General features: G+C 45.5%; 1 non-coding gene across 1 annotated transcript; it reads left to right on the top strand.

Moving 5' to 3' along the window:
• Positions 1–20408: 20408 nt before the first annotated feature.
• TRNAS-GCU (transfer RNA serine (anticodon GCU)) lies at positions 20409–20490 on the top strand. The gene has a single exon. It is a non-coding gene; the product is annotated as a tRNA-Ser (tRNA).
• Positions 20491–22050: the final 1560 nt, after the last annotated feature.

Here is a 22050-nt window from a genome sequence, read left to right as displayed (position 1 = left end):
TTTGATCGCTGCATGTCTGAGTTTGATTTGATATTCAGATTGCACTTGCCATGCAATTCAGTGAGTTCGTGGAAAACATCTAATCGCACTTAGATGATATCTGAGTGCAGTCTGATTTCCATGGACTGACAGATTGGAAAGATGCAGAATTTTTTTCTCTACCTTCTCCTCATCCGAAATAATTTAATTGCACTATTCTCACACTCTTTTCAAACTCTGATTAGACTTTGATCAGACTGTATTTTGCATAGTTGAACCGATTCTCTCAGATGAGAGAATACACGTCATCTGCACCTGCCAAGAGTCCTGAAAGCAGACTTTGTACCTATCAGACATTTCTGGTACATATTTACAATATGCCACAAATGTCAGAGAAGGTAATACTCCTTTAATTTTTAGTATGGCCCCCACATTAATTCATTATTACAATGTAGGCCCTGACCAAAAAACTGTTGTGCAATGTGAGTCGCCCGCCAGGGCCGTTGGGTACCCGGTACCGGGTCCAGTGTTCACAGGGGGATGTCATGGTGCCGGCGACCCGGTCCGTGGCCCTGGGCGCCCATGTAAAAGGGGAAAGTCTTTAAAGGGATTTAGTGAATAGAGTTTGTTCAACATGCCACCTGTGGTATTCGGTCAGTGGGGACCGACGCTGCTTAGAGGGGTCCACTGGGGTGATGTCATAACAGCTAGATGTTATAACTTCCCACAGGTGAAGTATGTCCCCAGGGCTCCCGGTGTATAGATGAGGATGGTGAATGGTGCAGTAAAGAATGAGGACACAGGTGTGCGGTCTCTTTACCTGGTTTACTGAAGACTTCAGGCAGCCACAGTCCAGGGCACCAGATCACAGGATAGGCAGAGTCCGGCCGGCTTGGAGGCAAGTTGAGAGTCCCCTTATCCAGGTGGAATTAAAAGCCTTCCTCTAGCGTGGTGGCTTCTAATAAGGTCCTCACAGTTCTTCTCTGTCCCCCATATAGGATAGGACACAAACCAGGCAGGTGACTCAAGCATTTTTGCAGGATCTCTATCATGACTCGGGCTTTTTGTGGCACTGTGCCTCCTGGGTATTGAGGTGGACAGGTAATTTGCAGTTCAGTTGTCCTGCCGGTCTCTGTTGTAAGTCGTAGAGTCCCTTACAACCTCGGTCTTCAGGCTACCGGTTATCTGCGCCTCAGAGGGAGGCAGCCCATTCACAGCTGGTCTCCCCTGATATCACTCTCCTGTGCTTCGCTGTCCTACATGCTCGCTGCAATCTGTTCTGCTTTTGGTAATATCTCTGTCCAGGAGCTGCAGCACTTACTCATGGCTGCATGGCTCCTCTGCTTCCTTTCCCCTCTATCTTTCTGACAGGAACTGACTGACTTTCCTTCCAAACCACAATATACTGTATATAGGGGAGTCACCTAGGAATAGGATCAAATGCTCCCCCTTGTGGCCTGGTGTGTGAACATGTTGCATGCTTGTGCTTACCTGGTGACAGTTATCCTTCCTTGCCTCCAAGCATAACATCACTCTCTCTGTAAGGAAAGCAATGTCACTGTGATGACCAGGACCCTGGGGCGCCACACACTGCAATTATCTAAGGTTTCAGAGCTGATACTTTCACCTGCAGAATTGGTGGTTATGGACTGTTTTATGTTCAGTACACCATAATCTGCAAACCGCAGAACGAGATTAGGTAACGTTCACACTAGCGTTATGCTAGTTTGCGTCGGGCGACGCAGCGGCGACGCATGCATCATGCGCCCCTATATTTAACATGGGGGACGCATGCGTTTTTTTTGTTGCGTTGTGCGACGCATGCGTCTTGTTTGCCGCTAGCGTCGGACCAAGAAAACGCAACAAGTTGCATTTTTCTTGCGTCCAAATTTCGGCAAAAACCGACGCATGCGTCGCAAAACGCAGCGTTTTTGCGTGCGTTTTGCTGCGTTTTTGCGTGCGTTGTGCGTTGCGTCGCCGACGCAGCGGCACACAACGCTAGTGTGAACGTAGCCTTACTGAGGAAAGCAACCAGAGGATTTTCAGATAATCAATCCATCTTCTGAGTACAAACATAAACAAACATATAACTCTTAAATTACATTACTGCTACATACACCATACTATAATTTTTAACCCCTTAGTGACAGAGCCAATTTGGTACTTAATGACCAGGCCAATTTTTGCAATTCTGACCACTGTCACTTTATGAGGTTATAACTCTGGAACGCTTCAACGGATCCCACTGATTCTGAGATTGTTTTTTCGTGACATATTGTACTTCATGGTAGTGGTAACATTTCTTCGACATTACTTGCGATTATTTATGAAAAAAACGGAAATATGGCAAAAATTTTTAAAATTTTGCAGTTTTCAAACTTTGTATTTTTATGCCTTTAAATCAGAGAGATATGTCATAAAAAATAGTTAATAAATAACATTTCCCACATGTCTACTTTACATCAGCACAATTTTGGAAACAAAATTTTTTTTTGTTAGGGAGTTATAAGGGTTAAAAGTTGACCAGCAATTTCTCATTTTTACAACACCATTTTTTTTTAGGGACCACATCACATTTGAAGTCATTTTGAGGGGTCTATATGATAGAAAATAATGAAGTGTGACACCATTCTAAAAACTACACCCCTCAAGGTTCTCAAAACCACATTCAAGAAGTTTATTAACCCTTTACGTGCTTCACAGGAACTGAAACAATGTGGAAGGAAAAAATGAACATTTAACTTTTTTTTGCAAACATCTTAATTCAGAACCATTTTTTTTATTTTCACAAGTGTAAAAACAGAAATGTAACCATAAATTTTGTTATGCAATTTCTCCTGAATACGCCAATACCCCATATGTGGGGGTAAACCACTGTTAGGGCGCACCGCAGTACTTAGAAGTGAAGGAGCGCCGTTTGACTTTTTCAATGCAGAATTGGCTGGAATTGAGATCGGACACCATGTCACATTTAGAGAGCCCCTGATGTACCTAAACAGTGGAAACTCCCCACAAGTGACACCATTTTGGAAACTAGACCCCTTAAGGAACTTATCTAGATGTGTGGTGAGCACTTTGAACCCCCAAGTGCTTCACAGAAGTTTATAACGTAGAGCCGTGAAAATAAAAAATCGCTTTTGTTTACACAAAAATGATCTTTTTGCCCACAAATTCTTATTTTCACAAGGGTAACAGGAGAAATTAGACCACAAAAGTTGTTGTGCAATTTCTCCTGAGTACGCTGATACCCAATATGTGGGGCTAAACAACTGTTAGGGCGCACCGCAGAGCTTGGAAGAGAAGGAGTGCCGTTTTACTTTTTCAATGTAGAATTGGCTGGAATTGAGATTGGACGCAATGTCGCGTTTGGAGAGCCCCTGATGTGCCTAAACAGTGGAAACCCCCCACAAGTGACACCATTTTGGAAACTAGACCCCTTAAGGAACTTATCTAGATGTGTGGCGAGCACTTTGAACCCCCATGTGCTTCACAGAAGTTTATAACGTAGAGCCGTGAAAAAAAAAATTGCATTTTTTCTACAAAAATGATCTTTTTGCCCACAAATTTTTATTTTCACAAGGGTAACAGGAGAAATTAGACCACAAAAGTTGTTGTGCAATTTCTCCTGAGTACGTCGATACCCAATATGTGGGGGTAAACCACTGTTTGGGCGCACCGCAGAGCTTGGAAGAGAAAGAGTGCCGTTTTACTTTTTCAATGTAGAATTGGCTGGAATTGAGATCGGACACCATGTCACATTTAGAGAGCCCCTGATGTACCTAAACAGTGGAAACTCCCCACAAGTGACACCATTTTGGAAACTAGACCCCTTAAGGAACTTATCTAGATGTGTAGTGAGCACTTTGAACCCCCAAGTGCTTCACAGAAGTTTATAACGTAGAGCCGTGAAAATAAAAAATCGCTTTTGTTTACACAAAAATGATCTTTTTGCCCACAAATTCTTATTTTCACAAGGGTAACAGGAGAAATTAGACCACAAAAGTTGTTGTGCAATTTCTCCTGAGTACGCTGATACCCAATATGTGGGGCTAAACAACTGTTAGGGCGCACCGCAGAGCTTGGAAGAGAAGGAGTGCCGTTTTACTTTTTCAATGTAGAATTGGCTGGAATTGAGATTGGACGCAATGTCGCGTTTGGAGAGCCCCTGATGTGCCTAAACAGTGGAAACCCCCCACAAGTGACACCATTTTGGAAACTAGACCCCTTAAGGAACTTATCTAGATGTGTGGCGAGCACTTTGAACCCCCATGTGCTTCACAGAAGTTTATAACGTAGAGCCGTGAAAAAAAAAAATTGCATTTTTTCTACAAAAATGATCTTTTTGCCCACAAATTTTTATTTTCACAAGGGTAACAGGAGAAATTAGACCACAAAAGTTGTTGTGCAATTTCTCCTGAGTACGTCGATACCCAATATGTGGGGGTAAACCACTGTTTGGGCGCACCGCAGAGCTTGGAAGAGAAAGAGTGCCGTTTTACTTTTTCAATGTAGAATTGGCTGGAATTGAGATCGGACGCCATGTCGCGTTTGGAGAGCCCCTGATGTGCCTAAACAGTGGAAATCCCCCACAAGTGACCCCATTTTGGAAACTAGACCCCCCATGGAACTTATCTAGATGTGTGGTGAGAACCTTGAATGCCCAAGTGCTTCACAGAAGTTTATAATGCAGAGCCGTGAAAATAAAAAATATTTTTTTTTCCACAAAAAAGATTTTTTAGCCACCAAATTTTTATTTTCACAAGGGTAACAAGAGAAACTGGACCCCAAAAGTTGTTGTCCAATTTGTCCTGAGTATGCTGGTACCCCATATGTGGGGGTAAACCACTGTTTGGGCGCACGGCAGAGCTCGGAAGGAAGGAGCGGCGTTTTGGAATGCAGACTTTGATAGAATGGTCTGCGGGTATTATGTTGCGTTTGCAGAGCCCCTGATGTACCTAACCAGTAGAAACCCTCCACAAGTGACCCCATTTTGGAAACTAGACCCCCCAAGGAACTTATCTAGATGTGTGGTGAGAACTTTGAATGCCCAAGTGCTTCACAGAAGTTTAGAATGCAGAGTCGTGAAAATAAAAAATATTTTTTTTTTCCACAAAAAAGATATTGTAGCCCCCAAGTTTTTATTTTCACAAGGGTAACAGGAGAAATTGGACTGCAATAGTTGTTGTCCAATTTATCCCGAGTACGCTGATGTGCCATATGTGGCGGTAAACCACTGTTTGGGCGCACGGCAGAGCTCGGAAGGGAAGGAGCGCCTTTTTGGAATGCAGACTTTGATAGAATGGTCTGTGGGCATTATGTTGCGATTGCAGAGCCCCTGATGTACCTAAACTGTAGTAACCCCCCACAAGTGACCCCATTTTGGAAACTAGACCCCCCAAGGAACTTATCTAGATGTGTGGTGAGAACTTTGAATGCCCAAGTGCTTCACAGAAGTTTAGAATGCAGAGTCGTGAAAATAAAAAATATTTTTTTTCACAAAAAAGATTTTGTAGCCCCCAAGTTTTTATTTTCACAAGGGTAACAAGAGAAATTGGACCCCAGAAGTTGTTGTCCAATTTATCCCGAGTACGCTGATGCCCCATATGTGGGGGTAACCCACTGTTTGGGCGCACGGCAGAGCTCAGAAGGGAGGGAGCACCATTTGACTTTTTGAGCGCAAAATTGGCTGTCGTGTTTGGAGACCCCCTGATGTACCTAAACAGTGGAAACCCCCAATTCTAGCTCCAACCCTAACCCCAACACACCCCTAACCCTAATCCCAACCTCATCCATAATCCTAATCACTAACCCTAACCATAATCACAACCCTTACCCCAAAACAACCCTAATGTCAACCCTAACCATAACCCTAATCAAAACCCTAAATCCAACACACCCCTAAGCCTAATCTCAACCCTAACCTCAAACCTAACCCTAATCCCAATACACCCCTAATCACAACCCTAACCTTAACCCTAATCCCAAACCTAACCCTAATCCCAAGCGTAACCCTAATGCCAACCCTAACCCTAATACGAACCCTAATCCAAACCCTAACCCTAATCCCAGCTCTAACCCTAACTTTAGCCCCAACCCTAGCCCTAACTTTAGCCCCAACCCTAACCCTAGCCCTAGGGCTACTTTCACACTTGCGTCGTTTGGCATTCCGTCGCAATCCGTCGTTTTGGACAAGAAACGGATCCTGCAAATGTGCCCGCAGGATGCGTTTTTTGCCCATAGACTTGTATTGCCGACGGATCGTGACGGATGGCCACACGTCGCGTCCGTCGTGCACTGGATCAGTTGTGTTTTGGCGGAGCGTCGGCACAAAAAAACATTCAATGAAACGTTTTTTTGTACGTCGCATCCGCCATTTCTGACCGCGCATGCGTGGCCGTAACTCCGCCCCCTCCTCCCCAGGACATAGATTGGGCAGCGGATGTGTTGAAAAACTACAGCTGCTGCCCACGTTGTGCACAATTTTCACAACGTGCGTCGGTATGTCGGGCCGACGCATTGCGACGGCCCCGTACCGACGTAAGTGTGAAAGAAGCCTAACCCTAAGTTTAGCCCCAACCCTAACCCTAAATATAGCCCCAACCCTAACCCTAAATTTAGCCCCAACCCTAGCCCTACCCCTAACCTAACCCTACCCCTACCCCTAACCTAACCCTACCCCTAACCCTACCCCTAACCCTACCCCTAACCTAACCCTAACCTAACCCTACCCCTACCCCTACCCCTAACCCTACCCCTAACCCTAACCTAACCCTACCCCTAACCCTACCCCTAACCTAACCCTACCCCTAACCTAACCCTAACCCTACCCCTAACCCTACCCCTAACCTAACCCTAACCTAACCCTACCCCTAACCCTACCCCTAACCCTACCCCTAACCCTAACCTAACCCTACCCCTAACCCTACCCCTAACCTAACCCTACCCCTAACCCTACCCCTAACCTAACCCTAACCCTACCCCTAACCCTACCCCTAACCCTACCCCTAACCTAACCCTAACCTAACCCTAACCCTACCCCTAACCCTACCCCTAACCCTACCCCTAACCCTACCCTAACCCTACCCCTAACCCTACCCCTAACCTAACCCTACCCCTAACCCTACCCCTAACCCTACCCCTAACCCTAACCCTAACCCTAACCCTAACCCTAACCCTAACCTAACCCTACCCCTAACCCTAACCTAACCCTACCCCTAACCCTAACCCTACCCCTAACCTAACCCTACCCCTAACCCTAACCCTACCCCTAACCCTACCCCTAACCCTACCCCTAACCCTACCCCTAATTTTAGCCCCAACTGCTGTTCTCCTGCCGGCCGGCAGATGGAGACAGATGGCGGGCGCACTGGGCATGCGTACGCCATGTTCTGCTGCCGGCGGCCAGGAGGAGCAGCAAGAGGATCCAGGGACCTAGGTGAGTATGCTAGGGTCCCCGAATCCCCCTATTTCTCTGTCCTCTGATGTGCGATCACATCAGAGGACAGAGAATTACACTTTACTTTTTTTTTTTTTTTTTTTTTCTTTTTGCGGTCGCCGGTAAACAGTTAATTACCGGCGATCGCAAAACAGGGGTCGGTAATACCGACCCCGATCGTGCTCTTTGGGGTCTCGGCTACCCCCGGCAGCCGAGACCCCAAAGATTCTCCCGGTGCCGGCCGGCGGGCGCACTGCGCATGCGCCCGCCATTTTGAAGATGGCGGCGCCCACCAGGAGACACGAGGAGCATCGGGGGAGCTAGGTGAGTATTGGGGGGCCTCCTGGGACCCCTTTTCTCTGTCCTCCGATGTGCGATCACATCGGAGGACAGAGAAATTAAAAAGAGATCGCTTTTTTTTTTTTTTTTGCGATCGCCGGTAAACGGTTAATTACCGGCGATCGCAAATGCGGGGTGGGTTAAAAACCCCCCGAATCATGTTCTCTGGGGTCTCGGCTACCCTCGGCAGCCGAGACCCCGGAGAAAATCGGCCTCTGGGGGGCGCTATGGACTTTTTCCACAGCGCCGTTAATTAACGGCGCTGTGGTTTAAGTACCCTTAGCGGCCGCCGTTAAAAGGCGTATCGGCGGTCGCTAAGGGGTTAAAACACAACTCCAATGTTTTGTTTTTTATTTCTCTAATGCATGTTCCCTGAATATTGTAAAATAATTACCAGTGTCATCTTTTGCTGTTCTTCACACCTCTCCATTCCTCTTGTGCTAGCTGTGTTCACCTTGATCACCAGTGTTGCACATACTGGAAGTCACTTCTCAATGTAAGTCTAAGAGAGACAGAATGAAAATCTATGCTAATGGGTGGATTCAAATTTGCATTTATAAGCTAGAAGAGCACCCAATTATATACTGGATATTTAACATGTCTTATTCATTATGTCCAACATGACGTGGGCTTTGGATAATTTGTGATATTACAGCTCTCTACAATGTTAGACCTTCTCTACAGGTGCCATACACACTCTTGCAGTCCAACACCAAAGCACAGCTCATATTCAAGCCATCTCCTGGAATCTTTACTTTCAGTTTATTTTCTCTTGAAACATAATTATCTATGAACTAGATGGTGGCCCGATTCTAACGCATTGGGTATTCTAGAATATGCATGTCCACGTAGTATATTGCCCAGTCACGTAGTATATTGCCCAGTCCCGTAGTATTTTGCCCAGTCACGTAGTATAATGCTCCATGCAGTTATGGCCCCATAGATGCCCCATATAATGCTCCATGCAGTTATGGCCCCATAGATGTCCCATATAATGCTCCATGCAGTTATTGCCCCATAGATGCCCCATATAATGCTCCATGCAGTTATGGCCCCATAGATACCCCATATAATGCTCCATGCAGTTATGGCCTCATAGATGCCCCATATAATGCTCCATGCAGTTATGGCCCCATAGATACTCCATATAATGCTCCATGCAGTTATGGCCCCATAGATGCTCCATATAATGCTCCATGCAGTTCATTATGGCCCCATAGATGCCCCATATAATGCTCCATGCAGTTCATTATGGCCCCATAGATGCCCCACATAATGCTCCATGCAGTTCATTATGGCCCCATAGATGCCCCATATAATGCTCCATGCAGTTCATTATGGCCCCATAGATGCTCCATATAATGCTCCATGCAGTTCATTATGGCCCCTTAGATGCCCCATATAATGCTCCATGCAGTTATGGCCCCATAGATGCCCCATATAATGCTCCATGCAGTTATGGTCCCATAGATGTTCCATATAATGCTCCATGCAGTTATGGCCCCATAGATGCCCCATATAAATCTCCATGTAGTTATGGCCCCATAGATGCCCCATTTAATGCTCCATGCAGTTCTTTATGGCCCCATAGACGCTCCATACAGCATTGTGCCACAAGTAATGGTGCTGCAATAAAAAAAAATCACATACTCACCTCTCATCGCTGCTCCTCAGCCTCCCGTCTCTCAGCACTGACTGTTCAGGCAGAGGGCGGCGCGCACACTAATATGTCATCGCACCCTCTGACCTGCACAGTCACTGCAAGAGAACTGGAAGACGAAGCGGCGCCCGGCGGATGGAACGCGGACAGGTGAATATGAAATACTCACCTGCTCCTGACGCTGTCCCTGCCTGTCCCATGGTACCGCAGCTTCTTCGCGCCTGCGCGAGAAGGACCTACCATGATGTAACGGTCACATGACCGTGAAGTCATGGCAGGTCCTTCTCGCGCAGGGCCTGTGATGATGTCGCGGTCACATGACCGTGACGTCATGGCAGGTCCTTCTCCCATACCATCGTTGGCATCGGAACCTGCCGCTTGCATGGAGAGGTCACCGGAGCGTCGCGAGGAGCGGGAAAGGTGAGTATACTAGTATAATAATTTTTGATTATTTTTAACATTAGATCCTCTTACTATTGATGCTGCATAGGCAGCGTCAATAGTAAAAACTTGGTCACACAGGGTTAATAGCGGCGGTAACGGAGTGAGTTACCCGTGGCATAATGCGGTCCGTTACCGCTGGCATTAACCCTGTGTGAGCGGTGACTGCAGGGAGTATGGACAGCATTTAGGCTAATTTTTAATTTTGGTCCTACAAACTGTCTCTGCGCCACTCGTTACTGTTGTCCTCCACTGAACAAAGCTATGCTGCCTGTTTAGTCCTGTTACCAAATTTGGACTGCATTTAGGCTAATTTTTAATTTTGGTCCTACAATCTGTCTCTGCGCCACTCATTACAATTGTCCTCCACTGAACAAAGCTATGCCGCCTGTTTAGTCCTGTTACCAAATTTGGACTGCATTTAGCCTACTTTTTAATTTTGGGCCTACAAACTGTGTCTGCGCCACTCATTACAGTTGTCCTCCACTGAACTAAGCTATGCCACCTGTTTAGTCCTGTTACCAATTTTGAACTGCTCTTAGCCTACATTTGTATTTTGGGCCTACTAACTGTGTCTGCGCCACTCAATACAATTGTCCTCCACTGAACAAAGCTATGCCGCCTGTTTAGTCCTGTTACCAAATTTGGACTGCATTTAGCCTACTTTTTAATTTTGGGCCTACAAATTGTCTCTGCACCACTCATTACTGTTGTCCTCCACTGAACAAAGCTATGCCGCCAGTTTAGTCCTGTTACCAATTTTGAACTGCTTTTAGCCTACTTTTGTATTTTGGGCCAACTAAATTTGTCTGCGCCACTCATTACTGTTATCCTCCACTGAACAAAGCTATGCTGCTTGTTTAGTCCTGTTACCAAATTTGGACTGCATTTAGGCTACTTTTTAATTTGGGGTCATTTTTCCGGAGGGACTCCCCTCCTCTGCTTCCCTCCTGTTTGGTAAGCCTTCTCCTTACATATGCTGTTGCGGTATGGATTATTTACCACTGTTATCCCAGTTCAGCGCATATGACCGGACTACCGAACACATTATTTATTCCTTGGCTTGTTTTGTTATTATTACTCTGCACATGGAGTCTTTTTTTCCTCTTTTTGTGTAGTTATTGATTAGCATTGGGGTGGCAGAGGGGTGTTATTTCCCCTTATGTGATTGATTGGAATACATGTATTTATTGCATTACTGATGTCTGTTTTTAATGTTTATATTAATAAAGACTACGTTTGTATATATCTTTACCATATGCTCCTTGTCCTCCTATTTTCATACTTTTTAATTATGGTCCTACAAACCATCTCTGCGCCACTCATTACTGTTGTCCTCCACTGAACAAAGCTATGCTGCTTGTTTAGTCCTGTTACCAAATTTAGACAGCATTTAGGCTACTTTTTAATTTTGGTCCTACAAACTGTCTCTGTGCCACTCATTACTGTTGTCCTCCACTGAACAAAGCTATGCCGCCTGTTTAATCCTGTTACCAAATTTGGACTGCATTTAGGCTACTTTTTAATTTTGGTCCTACAAACTGTCTCTGCGCCACTCATTACTGTTGTCCTCCACTGAACAAAGCTATGCCACCTGTTTAGTCCTGTTACCAAATTTGGACTGCATTTGGGCTACTTTTTAATTTTGGTCCTACAAACTGTCTCTGTGCCAGTCATTACTGTTGTCCTCCAATGAACAAAGCTATGCCGCCTGTTTAGTCCTGTTACCAATTTTGAACTGCATTTAACCTACTTTTTTATTTTGGGCCTACTAACTGTGTCTGCGCCACTCATTACAATTGTCCTCCACTGAACAAAGCTATGCCGCTTGATTAGTCCTGTTACCAAATTTGGACTGCATTTAGGCTACTTTTTAATTTTGGTCCTACAACCTGTCTCTGCACCACTCATTAATGTTGTCCTCCACTGAACAAAGCTATGCCGCCTGTTTAGTCCTGTTACCAAATTTGGACTGCCTTTAGCCTACTTTTTAATTTTGGACCTACAAACTGTGTCTGCGCCACTCATTACAATTGTCCTCCATTGAACAAAGCTATGCCGCCTGTTTAGTCCTGTTACCAATTTTGAACTGCTTTTAGCCTACTTTTTTAGTTGGGCCTACTAACTGTCCGTGCGCCACTCATTACTGTTGTCCTCCACTGAACTAAGCTATGCCGCCTGTTTAGTCCTGTTACCAAATTTGGACTGCATTTAGCCTACTTTTTAATTTTGGGCCTACAAACTGTGTCTGCGCCACTCATTACAGTTGTCCTCCACTGAACAAAGCTATGCCGCCTGTTTAGTCCTGTTACCAATTTTGAACTGCATTTAGCCTACTTTTTATTTTGGGCCTACTAACTGTGTCTGTGCCACTCATTACAATTGTCCTCCACTGAACAAAGCTATGCCGCTTGTTTAGTCCTGTTACCAATTTTGAACTACATTTAGCCTACTTTATTATTTGGGCCTATATGTGTTTCCTCCTCATCCTGCCCATTGCCCAGCCACTGCTAGATGACTCTGCTGGTACATTGACCCAGACCACTACATTCCCCTTGCACTCTACACAGCCTGAATCTGAACCTGCTGAAAGTCAGGTTCCCCTTCCCGCACACTATACCACTTTACATGGGGTAAAAGAGGAAGGTGCAGATGAAAGTGCAGGTTCCTCCAGCAGGGGTGGGCATACTTGTTGGCACTGGCACAGGGCCCCTCATAGTACGCAAAAGTGTCTCTGGCAGTGGGAGGCGCCACCCGCTGTCAAACACACCGCCGTACTATGAGGGGCCCTGTGCCAGTGCCAACTAGTGGGCCCCCCCTGCTTGCTCAGGATCACAGCACTTGCGAAGTTGAAATACTTACCTCTCCCTGCTCCACCACCGTGACGCATTCTGCGTTTCCTGGGCCCACGAAAATCTTGAGCCAGCCCTACCCCCCCCCCCAAAAAAAAACTTTAGCCAAATGACCCTCTGTTTTCAATGCCTAACTATTATTATGAAGTAAATTAAGATTGACAGCTTAAGAAATAAGAATTGATGTTTTTGGCATTAAAATGGGCACTGTAGGTGTTTTCCTGTCCTCCACTCACTGCCGACTTTGATTCCCCATTGACTTGCATTGGGTTTCGTGTTTCGGTCGGCCCCCGACTTTTCGAAATAATCGGCCGATTTCACCCGACCCGACTTTTGACAAAGTCGGGTTTCGCGAAACCCGACTCGATCCTAGAAAAGTAAAAGTCGCTCAACTCTACTTTTGCCCACAACTGTGTATGTATATATATATATATATATATATATATATATATATATATATATAGATATATATACACACACGCCACTGGGCATTAAAGTCTATTTTTTAAATCTTTTTGTGCTGTTTCCCTTTTTTGCTTATATACCATATATACCCGAGTATAAGCCGACCCCCCTAATTTTGCCACAAAAAACTGGGAAAACTTAATGACTCGAATATAAGCCTAGGGTGGAAAATGCAGCAGCTACCGGTAAATTTCAAAAGTAAAAATAGATACCAATAAAAGTAAAATTAATTGAGACATCAGTAGGTTAAGTGTTTTTGAATATCCATATTGAATCAGGAGCCCCATATAATGCTCCATAAAGTTTGATGGGCCCCATTAGATGTTTCATATTAAAATATGCCCCATATAATCCTGCATAAAGGGTAATAATGGCCCCATAAGATGCTCCATAGAGATATTTGCCCCATATAGTGCTGCACAAACGTTATGGCCCCATAAGATGCTCCATACAGTCACTTGCCCCATATAGTGCTGCACAAGCGTTATGGCCCCATATGATCATCCATACAGTCACTTGCCCCATATAGTGCTGCACAAGCGTTATGGCCCCATAAGATGCTCCATACAGTCACTTTCCCCTTATAATGCTGCACAAACGTTATGGCCCCATAAGATGCTCCGTACAGTCACTTGCCTCATATAGTGCTGCACAAGCGTTATGGCCCCATAAGATGCTCCATACAGTCACTTGCTCCATATAGTGCCGCACAAGCGTTTTGACCCCATAAGATCATCCATACAGTCACTTGCCCCTTATAGTGCTGCACAAGCGTTATGGCCCCATAAGATCATCCATACAGTCACTTGCCCCATATGCTTTTGCTGCGATAAAAAAAAATCACATCCTCTACTCTCTTCGCTCAGGCCCCCCCCCCCCTGGCACTTTCAATAGTTACCTGCTCCTCATTCCGGTGCGGCTCCATCTTCAGCACTGACGTTCAGCAGAGGGCGTGCACTGACCACTCACCACGCCCTCTGACCTGAGTGTCACAGCCAGAGGAAGATGAAGACGGAGCCACACCGGAACGAGGAGCGGTAAATATCGTGCAGCGCAGCGCTCCCCTCCCCGTATACTCACCTACTGCTGGCGCGGTCCCTGCATGTCCATGCTTCTTCCACCGCTGCATCTTCTTCCTGTATTGAGCGGTCACAGTTACCGCTCATTACAGTAATGAACATGCGGCTCCACCTCCCATAGAGGTGGAGCCGCATATTCATTACTGTAATGAGCGGTACCATGTGACCGCTCAGTACAGGAAGAAGCTGCAGCCCTGGAAGAAGCAGGAACGTGCAGGGACCGCGCCAGCAGTAGGTGAGTATAATTAGAGAGCCCCCGCTCCCTTCCCCTGCCGACCCCCGGGTATGACTCGAGTATAAGCCGAGAGGGGGGACTTTCAGCCCCAAAAAATGGGCTGAAAATCTAGGCTTATACTCGAGTATATATATATACTGCTCAGCAAAATAGGGAAGGGAACACTCAAATAACACATCCTAGATCTGAATGAATGAAATATTCTCATTGAATACTTTGTTCTGTACAAAGTTGAATGTGCTGACAAAAAACATTACACAAAAATCATCAATAGAAATCAAATTTATTAACCAATGGAGCCCTGGATTTGGAACGATACTCAAAATGAAAGTGGAAAATCAAATTACAGACTTATCCAACTTCAGTGGAAATGCCTCAAAACAAGGAAATGATGCTCAGTAGTGTGTGTGTGGCCTCCACGTGCCTGTATGACCTGCATACAATGCCTGGGCATGCTCCTGATGAGGCGGGGGATGGTCCACAGGGTATGGCATGGCATTGCAAAATGGAGTTATAGCCTTCCTTATTCAAAATTCCTTTTACCTTGTACAAATCTCCCACTTTACCAGCACCAAAGCAACCCCAGACCATCACATTACCTCCACAATGCTTGACAGATGGATGGCTTCAGGCACTCTTCCAGCATCTTTTCAGTTTCAGTTGTTCTGCGCCTCACAAATGTTGTTCTGTGTGATCCAAACACCTCAAACTTGGATTTGTCTGTCCATGACACTTTTTCCAATCTTCCTCTGTCCAATGTCTGTGTTCTTTTGCCCATATTAATCTTTTCCATTTATTAACCAGTTTCAGATATGGCTTCTTCTTTGCCACTTTGCCCTGGAGGCCAGCATCCCGGAGTCGCCTCTTCACTGTATACTTTGACACTGCGTGTACTATTTAATGAAGCTACCAGTTGAGGACCTGTGAGGTGTCGATTTTTCAAACTACAGACTCTAATGTACTTGTCTTGTTGCTCAGTTGTGCAGGGGGGCCTCCCACTTCTCTTTCTACTCTGGTTGGAGCCTGTTTGTGCTTTCCTCTGAAGGGAGTAGTACACACTGTGGTAGGAAATCTTCAGTTTCTTGTCAATTTCTCGCATGGAATAACCTTCATTTCTAAGAACAAGAATAGACTGTCGAGTTTCCCATGAAAGTTCTTTTTTTCTGGCCATTTGGAGAGTTTAATGGAACCAACAAATGTAATGCTCCAGATTCTCAACTAGCTCAAAGGAAAGTCAGGTTTATAGCTTCTCTCATCAGCCAAACTGTTTTCAGCTGTGCTAACATACTTGCATGAGCGTTTTCAAGGGCATTCTAACCATCTATTAGCCTTCTTACACAGTTAGCAAACACAACGTACCATAAGAACACTGGAGTGATGGTTGTTGGAAATGGGCCTCTATATACCTATGAAGATATTGCATTACAAACCAGACTTTTGCAGCTAGAATAGTCATTTACCATATTAACAATATATAGAGTGTATTTCTGAATCATTTAATATTAGCTTCAATGGAAAAAAAACTGCTTTTTTTTCAAAAATAAGAAAATTTCTAAGTGACCCCTAACCGTTGAACAGTAGTATATATGCACTGCTCAAAAAAATAAAGGGAACACTAAAATCCAACATCCTAGATATCACTGAATGAAATATTCCAGTTGTAAATCTTTATTCATTACATAGTGGAATGTGTTGAGAACAATAAAACCTTAAAATGATCAACATAAATCACAACTAATATCCCACCGAGGTCTGGAGTTGGAATGATGCTCAAAATCAAACTGGAAAATGAAGTTTCCGGCTTATCCGACTTCAGTGGAAATGCCATAAGATAAGGAAATTATGCTCAGGAGTGTGTATGGCCTCCACGTGCCTGTATGACCTCCCTACAACGCCTGCGCTTGCTCCTGGTGAGGCAGCTGATGGTCTCCTGAGAGATCTCCCTGACCTGGACTAAAGTATCCGCCATCTCCTGGACAGTGCAACGTGACGTTGGTGGATGGTGCGAGACATGATGTCCCAGATGTGTTCAATCGGATTCAGGTCTGGGGAACGGGCGGGCCAGTCCATAGCTTCAATGCCTTCATCTTGCAGGAAGTGCTGACACAATCCAGCCACATGAGGTCTGGCATTGTCCTGCAATAGGAGGAACCCAGGGCCAACCACACCAGCATATGGTCTCACAAGGGTAGGAGAATCTCATCTCGGTACCTAATGGCAGTCAGGCTACCTCTGGCGAGCACTTGGAGTGCTGTGCGGCTCTGCAAAGAAATTCCACCCCACACCATTACTGACCCATTGCCAAACCGGTCATGCTGAAGAATGTTGCAGGCAGATCGCTCTCCACAGCGTCTCCAGACTGTATCACGTCTGTCACATGTGCTCAGTGTGAACCTGCTTTCATTTGTGAAGAGTACAGGGCACCAGTGGTGAATTTGCCAATCCTGGTGTTCTGTGGCAAATGTCAAGCGGTTTTGGGCTGTGAGCACAACCATCTGTGGATGTCGGGCACTCAGAACATCCTCTTGGAGTCTGTTTCTAACCATTTGTGCAGACACATGCACATTTGTGGCCTGCTGGATGTCATTTTGCAAGGCTCTGGCAGTGCTCTGTTGTGAATTCTGTTGTTGAGCTCCCTCCTGTGGTCATGAATGGTACTTCGGCTGGTTCTGTCCATGGGCTTCCTCTGGTGGTTGTGAGTGGGGCTGCGGCTTCTGAGGTTCCTTCCACAGTTGACCAGGTTAATTCGTTAGCTGGCTGCTCTATTTAACTCCACCTAGATCATTGCTCCATGCCACCTGTCAATGTTCCAGTATTGGTCTAGTTCGCTTCTGGATCGTTCTTGTGACCTGTCTTCCCAGCAGAAACTAAGTTCCTGCTTGTTTTTCTCTGTTTGCTATTTTTTCTGTCCAGCTTGCTATTTTTGTTTTTGTCTTGCTTGCTGGAAGCTCTGGGACGCAGAGGGAGCGCCTCAGCACCGTGAGTCGGTGCGGAGGGTCTTTTTGCGCCTTCTGCGTGGTCTTTTTGTAGTTTTTTGTGCTGACCGCAAAGTTACCTTTCCTATCCTCTGTCTGTTCAGTAAGTCGGGCCTCACTTTGCTAAATCTATTTCATCTCTGTGTTTGTAATTTTCATCTTAACTCACAGTCATTATATGTGGGGGGCTGCCTGTTCCTTTGGGGAATTTCTCTGAGGCAAGGTAGGCTTTATTTTTCTATCTTTAGGGCTAGCTAGTTCCTTAGGCTGTGACGAGTTGCATAGGGAGCGTTAGGAGCAATCCACGGCTATTTCTAGTGTGTGTGATAGGATTAGGGATTGCGGTCAGCAGAGTTCCCACGTCTCAGAGCTTGTCCTGTATTATTAGTAACTATCAGGTCATTCCGTGTGCTCTTAACCACCAGGTCCATTATTGTCCTCACCACCAGGTCATAACAGTACAGGTGGCCAAAAGTATTAATGCATCTATATAGAGGGATAAGAGAAGTTCTGAGACCATTTTTTTTTTCTTTGCAGTGTGTTTTGTCTCTCTTTTCCCCTTTAACTCTGGGTGGTTCAGGATACAGGTGTAGATATGGACATTCAAGGTCTGTCCTCTTGTATGGATAATCTCACTGCAAGGGTACAAAACATTCAAGATTTTGTGGTTCAGAATCCGATGTTAGAGCCTAGGATTCCTATTCCTGATTTGTTTTTTGGGGATAGATCTAAGTTTCTGAATTTCAAAAATAATTGTAAATTGTTTCTTGCTTTGAAACCTCGCTCCTCAGGTGACCCTGTTCAACAAGTGAAAATCATTATTTCTTTGTTACGTGGCGACCCTCAAGACTGGGCATTTTCCCTTGCGCCAGGAGATCCGGCATTGCGTGATGTTGATGCGTTTTTTCTGGCGCTTGGATTGCTTTATGATGAACCAAATTCAGTGGATCAGGCAGAGAAAATCTTGCTGGCTCTGTGTCAGGGTCAGGATGAGGAAGAGATATATTGTCAGAAGTTTAGGAAGTGGTCTGTACTCACTCAGTGGAATGAATGTGCGCTGGCAGCAATTTTCAGAAAGGGTCTCTCTGAAGCCCTTAAGGATGTCATGGTGGGATTTCCCATGCCTGCTGGTCTGAATGAGTCTATGTCTTTGGCCATTCAGATCGATCGACGCTTGCGTGAGCGTAAAGTTGTGCACCATTTGGCGGTATTATCTGAGCATAGACCTGAGCCTATGCAATGTGATAGGACTTTGACCAGAGCTGAACGGCAAGAACACAGACGTCGGAATGGGCTGTGTTTTTACCATGGTGATTCCACTCATGCTATCTCCAATTGTCCTAAGCGCACTAAGCGTTTCGCTAGGTCTGCCACCATTGGTACGGTACAGTCGAAATTTCTTTTGTCCGTTACACTGATTTGCTCTTTGTCATCCTATTCTGTTATGGCATTTGTGGATTCAGGCGCTGCCCTGAATTTGATGGACTTGGAGTTTGCTAGGCGCTGTGGTTTTTTCTTGGAGCCCTTGCAGTATCCTATTCCATTGAGAGGAATTGATGCTACGCCTTTGGCCAAGAATAAGCCCCAGTACTGGACCCAATTGACCATGTGCATGGCTCCTGCACATTAGGAGGATATTCGTTTTTTGGTGTTGCATAATCTGCATGATGTGGTCGTTTTGGGGTTGCCATGGCTACAGGTCCATAATCCAGTATTGGACTGGAAATCTATGTCTGTGTCCAGCTGGGGTTGTCAGGGGGTACATGGTGATGTTCCATTTTTGTCTATTTCGTCATCCACCCCTTCTGAAGTTCCAGAGTTTTTGTCGGATTACCGGGATGTATTTGATGAGCCCAAATCCAGTGCCCTACCTCCTCATAGGGATTGCGATTGTGCTATCAATTTGATTCCTGGTAGTAAGTTTCCTAAGGGCTGACTGTTCAATTTATCTGTGCCAGAACACGCCGCTATGCGGAGTTATATAAAGGAATCCTTGGAGAAAGGCCATATTTGCCCGTCATCATCACCGTTAGGAGCAGGGTTCTTTTTTGTGGCCAAGAAGGATGGTTCTTTGAGACCTTGTATTGATTACCGCCTTCTTAATAAGATCACAGTCAAATTTCAGTACCCTTTGCCGCTGCTGTCTGATTTATTTGCTCGGATTAAGGGGGCTAGTTGGTTCACCAAGATAGATCTTCGTGGTGCGTATAATCTTGTGCGTATTAAACAGGGCGATGAATGGAAAACAGCATTTAATACGCCCGAGGGCCATTTTGAGTACCTGGTTATGCCATTCGGGCTTTCCAATGCTCCATCAGTATTTCAGCCCTTTATGCATGACATCTTCCGAGAGTACCTGGATAAATTCCTGATTGTATATTTGGATAATATTTTGGTCTTCTCGGATGATTGGGAGTCTCACGTGAAGCAGGTCAGAATGGTGTTCCAGGTCCTTCGTGCTAATTCTTTGTTTGTGAAGGGGTCTAAGTGTCTCTTTGGAGTTCAGAAGGTTTCATTTTTGGGTTTCATTTTTTAACCTTCTACTATCGAGATGAACCCTGTTAAAGTCCAGGCCATTTATGATTGAACTCAGCCGACATCTGTGAAGAGTCTGCAAAAGTTCCTGGGCTTTGCTAATTTTTATCGTCGCTTCATCAGTAATTTTTCTAGTGTTGCTAAACCGTTGACTGATTTGACCAAGAAGGGTGCTGATGTGGTCAATTGGTCTTCTGCGGCTGTGGAAGCTTTTCAGGAGTTGAAGCGTCGTTTTTCTTCTGCCCCTGTGTTGTGCCAGCCAGATGTTTCGCTCCCGTTTCAGGTCAAGGTTGATGCTTCTGAGATTGGAGCAGGAGCTGTTTTGTCACAAAGAAGTTCTGATGGCTCGGTGATGAAACCATGTGCCTTCTTTTCTAGAAAGTTTTCGCCTGCTGAGCGCAATAATTAAGTATGACGAGGTGGCCGAGTGGTTAAGGCGATGGACTGCTAATCCATTGTGCTCTGCACGCGTGGGTTCGAATCCCATCCTCGTCGACAGATTCTTTTTTGGACAAATGTCTTTTTTCGGCCTTACTAACTATGTTACTATGCCTGAGGAGGTGGTGATGGCGAACTCAGTCGAGGGGTTCAAGAGAGGCCTGGATGTCTTCCTGGAGCAGAACAATATTGTATCATACAATTATTAGGTTCTGTAGAAGGACGTAGATCTGGGTATTTATTATAATGGAATATAGGCTGAACTGGATGGACAAATGTCTTTTTTCGGCCTTACTAACTATGTTACTATGTTACTAATTATGATGTTGGCAATCGAGAGTTGTTGGCCATGAAGTGGGCATTCAAGGAGTGGCGTCATTGGCTTGAAGGAGCCAAGCATCGCGTGGTGGTCTTGACAGATCACAAGAATTTGACTTATCTCGAGTCTGCCAAATGGTTGAATCCTAGACAGGCTCGTTGGTCGCTATTTTTCTCCCGTTTTGATTTTGTGGTTTCGTACCTTCCGGGCTCTAAGAATGGGAAGGCTGATGCCCTGTCAAGGAGTTTTGTGCCCGACTCTCCGGGTGTTCCTGAGCCGGCGGGTATTCTCAAAGAGGGGGTAATTTTGTCTGCCATCTCCCCTGATTTGCGGCGGGTGCTGCAAAAATTTCAGGCTGATAGACCTGACCGTTGCCCAGCAGAGAAACTGTTTGTCCCTGATAAATGGACTAGTAGAGTTATCTCCGAGGTTCATTGTTCGGTGTTGGCTAGTCATGCTGGAATCTTTGGTACCAGAGATTTGGTGGCTAGATCCTTTTGGTGGCCGTCTTTGTCGCGGGATGTGCGTTCTTTTGTGCAGTGCTGTGGGACTTGTGCTCGGGCTAAGCCCTGCTGTTCTCGTGCCAGTGGGTTGCTTTTGCCCTTGCCGGTCCCGAAGAGGCGCTGGACGCATATTTCTATGGATTTTATTTCGGATCTCCCCGTCTCTCAAAAGATGTCGGTCATATGGGTGGTTTGTGATCGCTTCTCTAAGATGGTCCATTTGGTACCCTTGTCTAAATTGCCTTCCTCCTCTGATTTGGTGCCGTTGTTTTTCCAGCATGTGGTTCGTTTACATGGCATTCCGGAGAACATCGTTTCGGACAGAGGTTCCCAGTTTGTTTCGAGGTTTTGGCGATCCTTTTGTGCTAGGATGGGCATTGATTTGTCTTTTTCCATCTTCAGACAAATGGCCAAACCGAACGTACTAATCAGACTTTGGTAACATATCTGAGATGCTTTGTTTCTGCTGATCAGGATGATTGGGTGTCCTTTTTGCCTTTGGCTGAGTTCACCCTTAATAATCGGGCCAGCTCGGCTACTTTGGTTTCGCCGTTTTTCTGCAATTCTGGTTTCCATCCTCGTTTCTCTTCAGGGCAGGTTGAGTCTTCGGACTGTCCTGGTGTAGATACTGTGGTGGGCAGGTTGCAGCAGATTTGGACTCATGTGGTGGACAATTTGACATTGTCCCAGGAGAAGGCTCAACGTTTCGCTAACCGCCGGCGCTGTGTGGGTCCCTGACTTCGTGTTGGGGATTTGGTTTGGTTGTCGTCTCGTTATGTTCCTATGAAGGTTTCC

Source organism: Ranitomeya imitator, chromosome 5 (assembly GCF_032444005.1).
Source record: "Ranitomeya imitator isolate aRanImi1 chromosome 5, aRanImi1.pri, whole genome shotgun sequence".
In the NCBI taxonomy this organism is placed as follows: Eukaryota; Metazoa; Chordata; class Amphibia; order Anura; family Dendrobatidae; genus Ranitomeya; species Ranitomeya imitator.
The sequence above is the reverse complement of the archived record's forward strand: the minus strand, read 5'-3'. Positions and strand labels throughout refer to the sequence as shown.